Source organism: Erinaceus europaeus, chromosome 8 (assembly GCF_950295315.1).
Source record: "Erinaceus europaeus chromosome 8, mEriEur2.1, whole genome shotgun sequence".
Taxonomy (NCBI): Eukaryota; Metazoa; Chordata; class Mammalia; order Eulipotyphla; family Erinaceidae; genus Erinaceus; species Erinaceus europaeus.
This window is the reverse complement of record NC_080169.1, coordinates 53078156-53092697: the sequence shown is the minus strand read 5'-3', so window position 1 is coordinate 53092697 and position 14542 is coordinate 53078156. Positions and strand designations below refer to the sequence as shown.

The 14542-nt window shown below is 37.0% G+C and overlaps 1 protein-coding gene across 1 annotated transcript in view; it reads left to right on the top strand.

The window, feature by feature from the left end:
* The window catches only part of GNGT1 (G protein subunit gamma transducin 1), a 148047-nt gene that overhangs the window by 39466 nt on the left and 94039 nt on the right, over positions 1-14542 (top strand). The window lies entirely within an intron of this gene.

Here is a 14542-nt window from a genome sequence, read left to right as displayed (position 1 = left end):
GAGATTAGCTATTGTGGGTTCAAGCAGAGAGTAGACATTGGTAAATTGAATTTTATTCTGAAAGAATATGTCTTCAAGAAGTCTGTAATTAAATAATTATTGTTGTTTTTATGTCCTGAATTGAAAAATATGAATTGAAACACTATGAAAATCCTTGAAAACACCAAAAAAAAAAATCTTAACTAATTTAGAATTTGTTAAAATCAACATAAATAATATATGTTAAATACTTAATATGTGCTGTGATCTCCATATGGGTTCTTTTACCTATCTTTAAGATTTTCCTATTGGGAGAAGTACCATACCTACCATCTTCATGTTATAATTGAATAATAAAACATCCTCTAAATTCTCTAAGTTATATAAGTTGCTAAAAGTAAAAGTTACTGAAGGTAGAAGTCAAGGGTTTTAATTTGGACACTCAAATTCCAGTACCTTATACTTTTAGGAGTAAAATTAATATCTGAGAAGTATGTAGTAAGAACTGCTGAGTTAAAGATGAGTTTAAGCCTGACTCACTTTACAAGAAAGTCATTGCATCTAAACTAATTTTTTAGGATTTCTTTATCTATAAATTGAAAGTAGTAATATATATTCATAGATTTTTTTGTAAGAGTTAAATATAATATACAGGGAAGTAGTAAAAATTTTATTATTTGTTACAAATTAAAAAAAAAAAAACATGTTTTGGGAGCCGGGTGGTAGTGCAGCGGGTTAAGTACAGGTGGAGCAAAGCGAAAGGACTGGCCAAAGGATCCCAGTTCAAGCCCCCGGCTCCCTCCCACCTGCAAGGGAGTCACTTCACAAATGGTGAAGCAGGTCTGCAGGTGTCTATCTTTCCCCCTCTCTGTCTTCCCCTCCTCTATCCATTTCTCTCTGTCCTATCCAACAACGAAGACAAAAATAATAACTACAACAATAAAAAAACATGTTTTAATTTATTTTTAATGAAGGAGAGATACAGAGGAAAAATACAGATAGAATGAGATCAGAACACTGCTCAGCTACAATGGTGCTAGGAATTGAAGTCTCTTTTCCCACTTATAAAAAAAAAAGTTTGTCTTAAATTCGATATATATTCTAGAATAAGACTATAGATACTAAAATAGGCAGTAAACAAGACTACCCAGAGCTTAGTTTTACAGAACAACTGGGAGATAGAAGAAAATAGCACACGCGGTGAAGCAGGTCTGCAGGTGTCTGTCTTTCTCTCCCCTGCCTGTCTCCCCTCCTCTCTCTATTTCTCTCTGTCCTATCCAACAACAATAATAACTACAATAATAAAACAACAAGGGCAACAAAAAGGAATAAGTAAATAAGTATATTTTTAAAAATCTGTATCAGAGTAGAGAGTAGCTCCCAATATGGGAAATGTATAATAAATACTGTTAATAGTAAACCCCAAAGGTTTGACCTAGGGCCCATGTCTATTTATATTTATTTTTTTGTCCTTTTTAATGACATTATCAGTTGTGAGATGGTATCTCATTGTTGTCTTTATTTACATAACTCTGATAAACAGTAACTTTGAGCATTTTTTACTCTGTTGTTATCTTAATACCTTTGGCGAAGATTCTGCTTATATCCTTTCCTCTTTTTTTAATGCTTTTGTTTTGTCTTGAAGTTGTTGCTCAGTTTTTTGAGTTTTGTTCTTTTTTTTAAATTATTATTGTTATTAGTCCTTGTTGGTGTATGACGTAAGAATATCCTCCCATTCAGTAGAGTACATTTTTATTTAGGTGATGGTTCTTTTTGCGGTGAAGAAGCTTTTAGTTTGATGTAATCCTGTTGGATTGTTTTTGTGTTTGATTTCCTTGTTGTTGGATTTCAGTCTCCAAAGTATTTTATAGTTTCAAGTTTTGCATCAAATTCTTTGTTTCATCTTGAGCTGCCTTTTATGGATGGTGCTTGGTACATACTGCAACCCAATTTTCCTAACACCATTTACTGAAAAGACTTACCATAATTGCAGCTGAGCAGTGTTCTGATCTTCTTATATTTATATCTTTTCTTCTGTATCATTCTTTTTTTAAAAAAATATTTTATTTTGCTTAGAAAGAGTAGATACAGAGGGAAAGATACAGAGAGAGGAAGAGACCAGAACATTGTTTATTTCTGACTTATGGTGGTGCTAGGGATTGAACCTAAGACCTCAGAGCCTAAGGCTTGAAAGACTTTTGCAGAACCATTATGGTGTCTCCCCAGCCCTGTATATCTCTTTCATTAAAATAAATTTAAAACATGCATTTTCAAACATTTTGTAACAAATAAAAAAAACCAATGCTGACTGTGAGATGTTAAGTCTATGTATTTCAATCTGAGCAACTAAAAAATAAACCACAAAAAGCTATAGTTGGAAAAATGGAGTTCTAAATGGTATTTAATAATACAAAATTGGGCCAAGTGGTGACACACCTGGTGGAGTGCACATATTATAATGCACAAGGACCTGGGTTTGAGCACCCAGACGCCCACCTGCAAGGGTGAAAGTTTTACGAGTGGTGAAGCAGTGCTGCAGGTGTCTCTGTCTCTCTCCCTCTCTATTTTTTCCTTCCCTCTCAATTTCTGGCTGTCTTGATCCAATAAATAAAGATAATTAATAATACAAAATTAGACCAAAGAACAATAGAGAGAAACAGAGGGAACAATAAAGCACTTATGACAGAAAAACTTTGCAATTCTACATCCAACCACATCAATGATTACATTAAAATTAATATACTGAACATTACAGATAAAGTATTATCAGGACAAAAATGAATAATCTAGACAGCACTGCCCATCATCAGATGCATGAACATTTATAGAGTCTACATCCAAACAGAAAATATATTATTCTCAAATGCATGTGGGCATTCACCAAGTTAGATAATAGAATAGGCATTAAAATAGCTTCAATACCTTTAGAAGAGTTTTTAAATCATAGTGCATGATTCGGATAAAATGATTCAATCTGGGTAAAACACAAATAGAAACTAGACTTTATGACGAGTATACCATTGTTGGCACATAGTCTGTACACCTGAAACTAATGTTAAAAAAAAAACAATGTCATTATAATTAAAAATATGGAGGACACTTCTGGTGGCCTGGCTATGAAGTAGCAGTAGCTGTTTTACTCCCCTGATTAAGTAGGAAAAGCCACAGAAATCACCTGAAAACTCAACAAAATACTACCAGGATTTCTTTGAAAACTTGCCAAGTGACAGGTGAGTGCAGAAAAAGGTTGAAGGAGAGATTACCAGAACAGAAAGGTCATACTTAGGGACAGCTGGCACCAAATTAGGAAAGAGCAGGGGCACACCATTTCTGAGTCCAAAAAACAACTGTTACAAAAGAAAGAAAGAGAGAGAAAGAAAGGAAAGAAAAAGAAAGAAAGAAAGAAAGAAAGAAAGAAAGAAAGAAAGAAAGAAAGAAAGAAAGAAAGAAAGAAGGAAAGAAAGAGAAAGGAAGGAAGGAAGGAAGGAAGGAAGGAAGGAAGGAAGGAAGGAAGGATAAAAGAGAAAACTATCTGAGCCACAGGTGGGTACAGACACATGACTTCTGGATGGGAAAGAGGTGAGGAAGCAATTCCCCAGGACTAAAAACTGTTGCTCAGGATGGCTTGCTGGCACCAAATTGGGAGATTGGCAGCTGAGCCACACCACTTCCAGTCTGAGCTTAGGCAATAAAAAACTGTTAAAAAGAAAAAAAATCACCTAAAATCATCAATTTACAACTGTTACTTCTTGAGTTTCCAATGCTATTGCTCCACAGAGGCTGGAAAAGCATAAGGGGGACTTTATATTGACATCAAGGACACTGACCATGTGTTGGAACACAAAGACAGCCTTAGTAAGTACTTAAATATTGAAATAATAAAAAGTATCTTTTCTGACCATGGGACAGTGAGGTTAGAAATCAACCAGAAAAAGAAACAAAGAAATATGCCCAAACTATGGACACTGAACAATACACTTCTGAATAATACCTGGGTCACTGAAGAAATTAAAAATTAAAATTTACTTGAAAAATGATGAAAATCAAGAGATAAACTATCTGACCTGTTAGATGCAGCAATAGTTGTCCTAAGAGGGAAGTTTATAGCAATATAGGTCCATATTAACAAACACAAAGTCCTCATAGACTCCAGAAAGACAAATCAAATGATTAATGAAACCAAGAGCTGATTCTTTAAAAGGATACATAAAATAGATAAACTACTCAATAGGCTCACTAAAAGAAAAAGAGAAAAAGATATAATAACAATAACTAGGAAAGAGATAGATGAAGGTACAACTGAATATGGGGAGACACAAAGAATCTTACATGAATATTATGAACATCTCTATGAGAATAAATTGGACAACCTAGATGAATGCATGCATTCCTAGAATCATATAACCTGCTGAATCTAACCTAAGAGGAATCAGAGTGCTTAAACAACCCAATAACTACTTTAAAAATTGAATCAGTCATCAAAAATCTTCCCAAGAATGGTTATCTTATGAGGTTGGAGGGTGGGGATACAGAACTTTGGTGGTGGACATGATGTGGAACTATACATTGCAATCTTATAATCTTGTAACAAACTATTAATAACAAATGTAAAATATTTAAAACAATTAAAATATTTAATAAGGACAAGATCCTAGAATGTGTTCTATAACAACACTGAAATTAGAAATGAATGAATGATATAGTATGTCCACTGACCACATTAAATTAAAAAATTAATTAGTGACATGATAACAAGATAAATGACAAATATTAGAAATTTACAGACTTCTAAGTAGTCTGTTGGTAATCTTGAATTACAGTAAAATATTTTTAACAGAAGGATAATGAAAATATAACCTAGAAAAATGTGGGATGCAACTGAAATACCAATATGCATGCCAAACATATTTTTAAATTAAAATAACTGGAAACATGTAGTTTTATAAAAATATTTCTCATAGAAGAGTTCATTTTATAATATTGAACTTTGACTTCTAAGTCTGTTATCAAGATATATGTAATTGCATTGACAATATTTAAATAAGTATATCACAAATTTTTCCAGAGTTCATAGCCCATAAATTAGCTTTGCCTGTATTCCTAGAAATGTTGATTCCTCAGTGTTCCTTGGAAAATAGTCAGAAATGAGAACCATAACTACAAAAGATTCAGCGATCAATGGACATGACTGTGCTGCTATATGAAGTCTGTGAGAGGGCAAATGAACAAAAAAGGGCTGATTGAAATAGAGGTGCCATTTTGTTCAGTTACAGCAACCTGACTCTTCTGATTCCTGATTAATTCATACACACTTTGAGAAAACCTCTTCAGGATTACTGAAGAAAAGAATGTTCATTTCTGAGCATCAAAAGTATTGCTAGATTCAAGAGAAGCAAGCAGTAGGACTGTTTTGATGTCAACGGAAAGGTATAAACATTTCTCTACAGGACACCTGACATAAAGATGGACAAATACCACTAATCAGGAGACTGAAGAATGTTTATATCCTTGTAGAACTCATTGATCATTTTCAGAAACCCAACCCAGCTTGAGTTTTTTCAAGACTTTAAATGTTCTGAATTCAAATTTAATTCATACTTCTGGGGAAAAAGAAACAATAGCTCTTCTAGCAATTCCCCTAACTCTTTTCTGTGTTTAAGAACCCAGCCCCTGCAGGTCCTTGCTTACCAATACGTGCTCATTACCCTCCATTACAGTTTCTCACTGTGTTCCACCCAGTCAATAAATTTCCCACAACTTAATTCTTATTTGGTCTTTCATTCTGGTTTAAGTCTCACTTCTAGGAAATCTTTGCTTATATCCCGCATATGTGTTAATATCACCGTGTACTTGACTCTCATAGCACCCCCCTCTGTTCTATTACTTTTGTTGATTTATTTGTTTGTATCATGCATCTAGTATGCATACTTTATGTATTCAACTTACCTGACTTCTTTATTGTTCTGGTACTATTGATTAAAGTTTCTTGGAAAATAATTGGTAGAATGATGTTGAAAAAAATATATAAAGACATTTCTTTCACTTAGTACCTGGATCAAAGGACAGATAGATTAGCAAATGAATGAATAATTCTGACAGTACTAGAGACTTTCCAGGTTGACTTTTGTCAGGAGGGACAGGGACAGGTTTGCCTCCAGGTTATCTCACTAAAGAATAGTGGATTAGTCAGAATATGCTCAGTCATTACATTTTAAATTTTTAATGTGAACACAGATCTCCTTGGGACTTAATTAGCTCAAGGATGAGACCTGAGAACTTGCACTTCTGAAAAATATCTAGGTAATATAAATGCTATGGAGCTGTGTTCTTTGACTAATAGAGTTCTAGGATTTGCAACAGCATAATGAAATAAAATCTTAGTTCAGCAGAATATCATTTTCTAATTTTTTTTCATATACAGCATTGTGCTTCTTCATCCAGTAATTCAGAGATCCTGTTTTTTTCTACCTTCCAGTTCTTCTTTCTCAGTGGAGTTTTGAAAGTTGCCATAAAAAGTGAGAGAGCTAGAGAGCAGGGCAACTATTTTTTGGTAATTTGATATAGAAATATCCTCCTACTATCACCTACATTCTTTTGGCCAAAGTTACTGACATGACTCCACGTAATACAAAGGAATGTGAGGTGTGAAGAATGAGTGAATAATAAGATAATAATAATAATAATAATAGTAAGTGAATAGTATTCCTCCTTAACTGTGGCAGTGCAGCTGAGACTATGGTACACAGTCCTGGAGCCATATAAAGATAATACAGGGGTGGAGGAAAGGGGCTGGAGAGACAGCATGATGGTTCTGCAAAATCCTTTCAAGCCTGAGGCTCTGAGGTCCCAGATTCAATCCCTAGCACTACCATAAGCCAGAACTGAGCAGTGTTCTGGTCACTTTCTCTCTCTCTCTCTCTGTATCTTTCACTCTGTATCTACTCTTTCTCATTAAAATTAAATAAATATATTTTTTTTAAAAAAAGAACAACACAGGGAAAGGGGTCATGTGTTTGAGCACACATATGACAGTGTGCAAGGAACCAGTTTCTAGACCCTGGTTCCCACCTTCAGGGGGAAAGCCTCAAGCAAGAGTGGTGAAACAGTGCTGCAGGTATCTCTCTGTCTCTTCCCCTCTCTATCTCCATCCCTAATTTTTTTCTGTCTCTATTCAATAATAAATAAATAAATAATAATAACAGACAGATATTAACACTATAATCTTTTAGACTATGCCTCTAGTTAGGTCTGATTTAATTATCTAGGGAAGAGATTCAAAAGTTGCTGTTTTGTAAATACTTTGTAGGTTAGGATTCTTTTTATTATTATTATTTAAAATGGAAATATTGACAAGAATATAGGATAAGAGGGGTACATTTCCACACAAGCCCACCCCCAGAGCTCCATATCCAATACCCACCCTTGATAGCTTCCCTATTATTTATCCATCTCGGAGGATGGACCCAGGATCATTGTGAGTTGCAGAAGGTGGAAGGTGTGGTTTCTGTAATTACTTCTCCACTGAACATGGGTGTTGGCAGGCCAATTCCAGCCTGTCTCTTTCTTTCCCTAGTGGGTGGGCATCTGGGGAGGTGGGGCTCCAAGACACATAGTGTTGGTGATTCTTATGTGTAACCAGAAGTTGAGTACTACTGATATAACAAAAGGATACACACCTAGTTCTTTTATAGAACTTCCAAATCAAGTTCTTTCTCTCTTTCTACCTATTTACACACCCCTCTCAATTTCTTTCTGTCCTAAAAAATAAAGAAGAAAAGAAAAAGAAAGGGGCTTGGATGGGATGGGAAGGAAAGGGAAGGGAAGGGAAGGGAAGGGAAGGGAAGGGAAGGGAAGGGAAGGGAAGGGAAGGGAAGGGAAGGGAAGGGAAGGGAAGGGAAGGAGAGGGAAGGGAAGGGAAGGGAAAGGAAGGGAAGGGAAGGGAAGGGAAGAGAAGGGAAGGGAAGGGAAGGGAAGGGAAGGGAAGGGAAGGGAAGGGAAGGGAAGGGAAGGGAAGGGGAGGGGAGGGGAGGGAAGGGAAGGGAAGGGAAGGGAAGGAGAGGGAAGGGAAGGGAAGGAGAGGGAAGGAGAAGAAAGGAAAGGGAAAGATGGCTGACAGAAGCAGTGGATTTGTAGTGCAGGCACTGAGTTCTAGCAATAATCCTTTTAGCAAAAACACCAACAACAATACTATTTGTTTAGTATATTAGATCTTAAAAAGAGTATCTTTAAAGTTAGCCATAGAAGACAAGTTAGGGTTCACTCAGGGGTAAATGTACATTATTTAAATATACTTATTTCAGAAATTTGAACAGAAAAGGCCCTTCTAGAAGTAATTGTCTCTATGTTAAATGGTAAAAGAAAGAAATGCCTCTCTCACTGAACCAAGGACACCATAGCATAATCCTAAATCTCTTGTCAGTGGCAACCTTGTCCAAAATGGACATATTCTGGGTTTTCTGATTTAATAGCTACATAATTTTCACCCAAAAATATGTGTACAACTGGATGGTTCAACCAAAATGAGAAATTAATGTTTTTTTTAACTTCAGAGAACTTTTTGTATGCTGGATTTATGGTGATAGAAGCTAAAACCAACCAACCAGACAAATAGATATTGTCTCTGAATAAATTGCATGTTTCTCACAAGTTTCTCACTCAAATGTGCTTTATTTATTATTTATTTTTGTTCTTTCTGGGACTTGACCACTCAGGGCTGTCATTTTAATATAGAAAAAGAGAATGACCAAGGGAGACAAGAAAAGAGGGAAAGAGAGAGAGAGAGAGATAGGGAGGGTTGCAGGTCCCACAGCACTTCTCCACTATCCATGGAACTTCCCAAGGTACTGTGGTGCTTCCAAAGGCCCAGTCCAGGTCCTCATGTATGACAAAAACATGTGCTCTACCAGATGAGCTATCTTGTGGTTTCCCATGAATGGTATTTTATTGTAAATATGAGCCATCTCCTTCACTGGACGTTCACAGGGTAACATGGATTAAGGTTTCTTTATTATTGTCTCTCTGGCATTGAGCACATAGTAGTTAAAATTAATTTGAATTTAGCTTAAGATTTGAAAATTAGGATCTAACTCCTCCATTTTCAGGTCATGGCCTGAAACTAGTTTAACATGCCAATTATTTTTTTATAACTCATTTGTATCATGACAGCATAGTTATCTGGCTAACCATAGCCATCATCATATCGATTAACTCTTCCTGGTTTCTTTGCAACTTCACTTTCAGAAGGTTGGCTTCTCTCAGGCCTGCAGTATTCCCATATAGTATACTGGGGCTCAAACCTGGATAGTCCAAGGTGAGCTATCTTTCCAGCCCTCACTTTATTCTTATATATTTTACTTTCTTGATAACAGCACAATTTTACAATTACATACCTTGCTTCTGGCAAGTGTTCTTTGGAGTGTTTAATTTAGACTTAGAGGGATATGCTTTCCTAAATGTTTTAGGTTTTTAGTATTCGCAACTTCAAGCTGCTGCTCTGTAAAATTTGTTTGTTTGTTTTATTTTAACCAGAGCACTGTACAGCTCTAGTTTATGGCAGTGTTGGGTATTGAGCCTCTGACTTGAGAGCCTCGGGCATTAAAGTCTCTTTGCATAACCATTATGCTATACACTCACCCTAAAATTTGGTCTTAAAAGTATAGCAATAAGATCATCTTGCATTTAGGATGTTGTATGTCCATTGCTAGGGCTCAGACATTTTTTAGTCTTTCTGAGTCCAATGGTCAGTATTACTTACTGGCTTTACAAAGAATGACCCACATCAAAGAAGTGGTCATTGGAAGAGAAGAGTTATTATGAATATTGTACAGTGTCTGCTGCTCAGATTTTGTTTGCAATTCAGCTGCTCAAACTGACCTGCTTGAGTTGTATGGAGAGAATAAAAGAAGCACTAAATAATATATGGAACAATTCTTCTCCTAAATAATCTATAAAACATTGGCTTACAATTCACTTTCTTAACTTGGTGAGTCAGAGAAATCTTTAGCGAAGATCATGCCAAAAATGTCAATATCAGAGGTCATGATACTTGGAGAGGGCAATATGTCAAGTAGAGCACTGCCACAATCCAGCAACAAACAGAAATAGAGGGACAAATATCTAGAACAGTGATGTTGATTCTTAAGAATTCAGTGGAGCCCAACAAAGCACTGATCATGCTGACTTAGGAGCACAAAGGAGATATTCTCAATCATCAAAGAAATATAAACGAACCTGAAGGAAGTCTTGGCAAGAGATTAAGGTCATTTTATGCCTTTGATAATACCTAAACCCAGACTTCCTCAAGTTGTCTCAGCTACCAAGTCCTATTCTAGAGTTCATAGCATTATATACCACATGTGAGAAAAACAAGATGGTAAAATTTATTATCACTTTGAATATGACTCCATTTTGGTACAATTTGTTAGCACCAGAAAAATTCTAATTCTGCTATAGTTTTATGTTTTTATATAAAAGTCACCTTTTACACCAAACTAAAGTTAAAACACTCTTAATCACATAATAATTGTTTTACTACATCATAATTGAGTATAAATGATAAGCTCACAAAATGACAGTAATTAGCATTAATTTTTTGCATACAAAGTATTTTGTTAATTTTCCTAGGTTTGTTTTGCCAATTTTCTTCTACCCATAATGTGACAATGTCAAAAAATATAATAACTATCATATACTTCTATAGAAAGACATAAAACTACATATAAACTGATGTCCAGATAAATTTCTGAATGTTATGTGACAATGTAAAAAAATATAATAACTATCATATACTTCTATAGAAAGACATAAAACTACATATAAACTGATGTCCAGATAAATTTCTGAATTTTATGTACCAACATTGGAAATTTTTTTTTGTAAGTCCACTTCTAGCCTTTTTTTAAGTTATTGATTTAATAATGATCGAGTAGATTGTAGGACATGAGGGGTACAATTCCACACAATTCCCACCACCAGAGTTCTGCATCCCATCCCCTCCATTGAAAGGCTTCCTGTTTTTTAAAATTTTTATTTATTTATTATTGGGTAGAAACAGAGAGAGAACTTGAGAGAGGGGAAGGAGATAAACACCTGCAACCCTGCTTCACCACTTATGAAGCTTCCCCCATGTAGGTGGGGGCCAGGAGCTTGAACCTGGGTCCTTGCACATTGCAATGAGAGTGCTTAACCAGGTGCACCACCGCCTGACCCCTAAGGCTTCCTATTTATTATCCCTCTGGGAATATGGACCCAAGATCATTTTGGAGTGCAGAAGGTAGGAGTTCTAGCTTCTATAATTGCTTCTCCATTGAACATGGTATTGACAAGTCGATTCATACTCCCAGCCTGTTTCTGTCTTTCCCTAGTGGGAAATCTGCAGAGATGAGGTTTCAGGACTCACTGATGAGGTCATCTGCCCAGTGATGTCAGGTTGGTGTCAAGGTAACAACTGCAACTTGCTGGCTGACTCTCAACTAAATCAGTGCAACCAGTACCACCTCAACATGTTCCACTTTGGGCTGTGTCCAGAGACACCAGGCATGGGATGTCAATCCTTCAGCTCCATTACTCTGGTGAGACCTTTCCTAGTTCATAGGACTCCTTAATTCCATTTTTTGGGTGCCACACTTCCTAACAAAGCTATAGAACCTAGATATAGACCAGGGCCCATGAGATAAGGCACATGTGCACATGTATCCATAAATTCGGGGAAAATATATAACTTAAAACAAAAGTGCATGTGGTCCCAGAGGTGGCGCAGTGGATGAAGCATTGGACTCTCAAGCATGAGGAAACTAGTTCAATCCCTGGCAGCACGTGTACCAGAATGATGTCTGGTTCTTTCTCTCTCTCCTCCTATCTTTCTCATAAATAAATAAATTCTTTTTTTTTTTTTTAATTTTTTATTTAAGAAAGGATTAGTGAACAAAAGCATAAGGTAGGAGGGGTACAACTCCACACAATTCCCAACACCCAATCCCCATAACCCACCCCCTCCCCTGATAGCTTTCCCATTCTCTATCCCTCTGGGAGCATGGACCCAGGGTCGTTGAGGGATGCAGAAGGTAGAAGGTCTGGCTTCTGTAATTGCTTCCCTGCTGAACATGGGCGTTGACTGGTCGGTCCATACCCCCAGTCTGCCTCTCTCTTTCCCTAGTAGGGTGTGACTCTGGGGAAGCTGAGCTCCAGGACACATTGGTGGGGTCTTCAATCCAGGGAAGCCTAGCAAGCATCCTGGTGGCATCTGGAACCTGGTGATTGAAAACAGAGTTAGCATATGAAGCCAAACAATTTGTTGAGCAATCATGGATCCCAAGCTTGGAATAGTGGAGAGGAAGTGTTAGGGAGGTACTCACTGCAAACTCTAGTGTAGTCCTGCTTTCAGGTATATATTTTGCAGTAGTTTATGGATACGTGTGCACATAAGCTCTCTCTCACAGAAACTGGTGTATATCTAGGTTATGGGACTTTGTTAGAAAGTGAACTACCTGAGATGAAATTAGAGTGTACTATTAAAGGAAAGGTCTCACCCGAGTAATGAAGCTGAAGGGTTGTCATTCCACACGTGAAGTCTCTGGATACATTCTGAGGTGAAGCATGTTGAGGTAGCAATCGTTGCTTTGGTTAGGTTGTGATCGGCAGATGCAATGTTATTTGGTTTGGATTGGGAGATGCATACGGGAAAGTGGGCCCTATCCAAGGGTTCCAGGACTGGGGGAAGTAGGGGCTCTATAGTGAAGATGTGAGGTTCCTGCTGTCTTAGGGTTCAAAAAGACAATCAATAGTTAATATTATCATCACATTATTTGTTAATTGGGTTAACTTTGAAAAGTCCCTTTGTTATGGTTTGCTGGACTGTACCCAGTATCTTGTATATAGCTGTGCTATTGGAAGCTTCTAATCTACTTGGTCTAGGCTTTTGAGAGAGTCCGCATATCAAATACATAGCCTATATATTAAAAAGATTCAGTTTGTCTTTTGAGAAACTTTGAGACATACAATTGATTTCCCCCTCTCATATTAATTAGCTACTGATTTATATGTCTACATTTTGCTAGGAGTGTACATAAACACCATTCCCACCACCAAAGGACTGTGACCCATCCCTCCCGCCCACTCCCACCCCCCACTGGCCCAGGAAGCTACATGCCTACCCCTCACCACTGGGTTTTTACTTTGGTGCCCTACTTACAATAATCCACATAACACATACTCAAGGATAGACCACATGTTAGGCCACAAAGACAGCATCAATAAATTCAAGAGCATTGAAATCATCCCAAGTATCTTCTCAGACCACAGTGGAGTAAAACTAACTTTTAACAACAAACGGAAAATTATTAAAAGACATAGAATTTGGAAACTAAACAACATGCTCCTTAAGAACCACTGGGTCAGAGACTCACTCAAACAGGAAATTCAAATGTTCCTGGAAACTAATGAAAATGAAGACACAACCTATCAAAATATTTGGGACACAGCGAAAGCAGTACTGAGAGGGAAACTTATAGCCATACAATCACATATTAAACACCAAGAAGAAGCCCAAATGAACGACGTTACTAGACACCTCAAGGACTTAGAGGAAGAGGAACAAAGGAACCCTAAAGCAACCAGAAGGACAGAAATCACTAAAGTTAGAGCAGAAATAAACAACATCGAAATAAAAGAACCATACAAAAGATCAATGAAGCCAAATGTTGGTTCTTTGAAAGATTAAATAAATTCTTTTTTTAAAAAAATTACATATTAGTTTGCAGTGACTCAATAAGTGCATTGAGCAATAGAAAAACCTAAAAAAGACACTATAAAGTACTTCATCAAATAGTTTCTACTTAGACCTAGATACCCTCCTCACCTACTTCCTATTTCACTTCCTTCAATAACTCTAAGACTAACCTTGTCAGATAAAGTAAGGGTTATAAAAGCTGGATAAGAGTGAGAGACCATTGCCTTTTGGTCACTAGCAGGCCACCTCATCATCTGGGCCCCTAGTCAGAGAATTCTGGGATTCCCACATAAATATGATGAGCCTAGACCGCTATCAAATCCCTCTCCTCAGCATCACTGGTCATCTCCACTAGGAAAAATATCATCAATCCTTTTGTGGGCCTTTCCCTAAATGGAGAAAAATGGTGGTAGGGACTGCCCATTCTCCAAAGGGAGTCTGGGTCAATATACTCTGCCACTCGAAGATGAGTCCTGAAATAAGTGCTGCCTAAAATGTTCCGAGCTGTGACCGTGAACTTCAGACCAACAGGGATGGAGAGGTTACACAGGCTGAATATGAATAGTCATATGCTCCAGATCTCCACTCAATGGCATTTATATACTTTTCCCAGATTTGGGAGCTACTTTCTTCCATGATCCAGGTTTCTAGTCCTATTTTCAACTCTGACACCATCTCCCCAGAAAATGCCTTTAGAACACCTGCAGGTTAGCTGTTCAGCTCAGGCAAAAATTGGTAAAGTCATGGCCCCCTTGGAATATACCTAAAATAGAAATCCTAGATTTTTCCAAAATGGAGACCCCAAATCTCATCTGTTATATTCTTACCTTTAGGTTC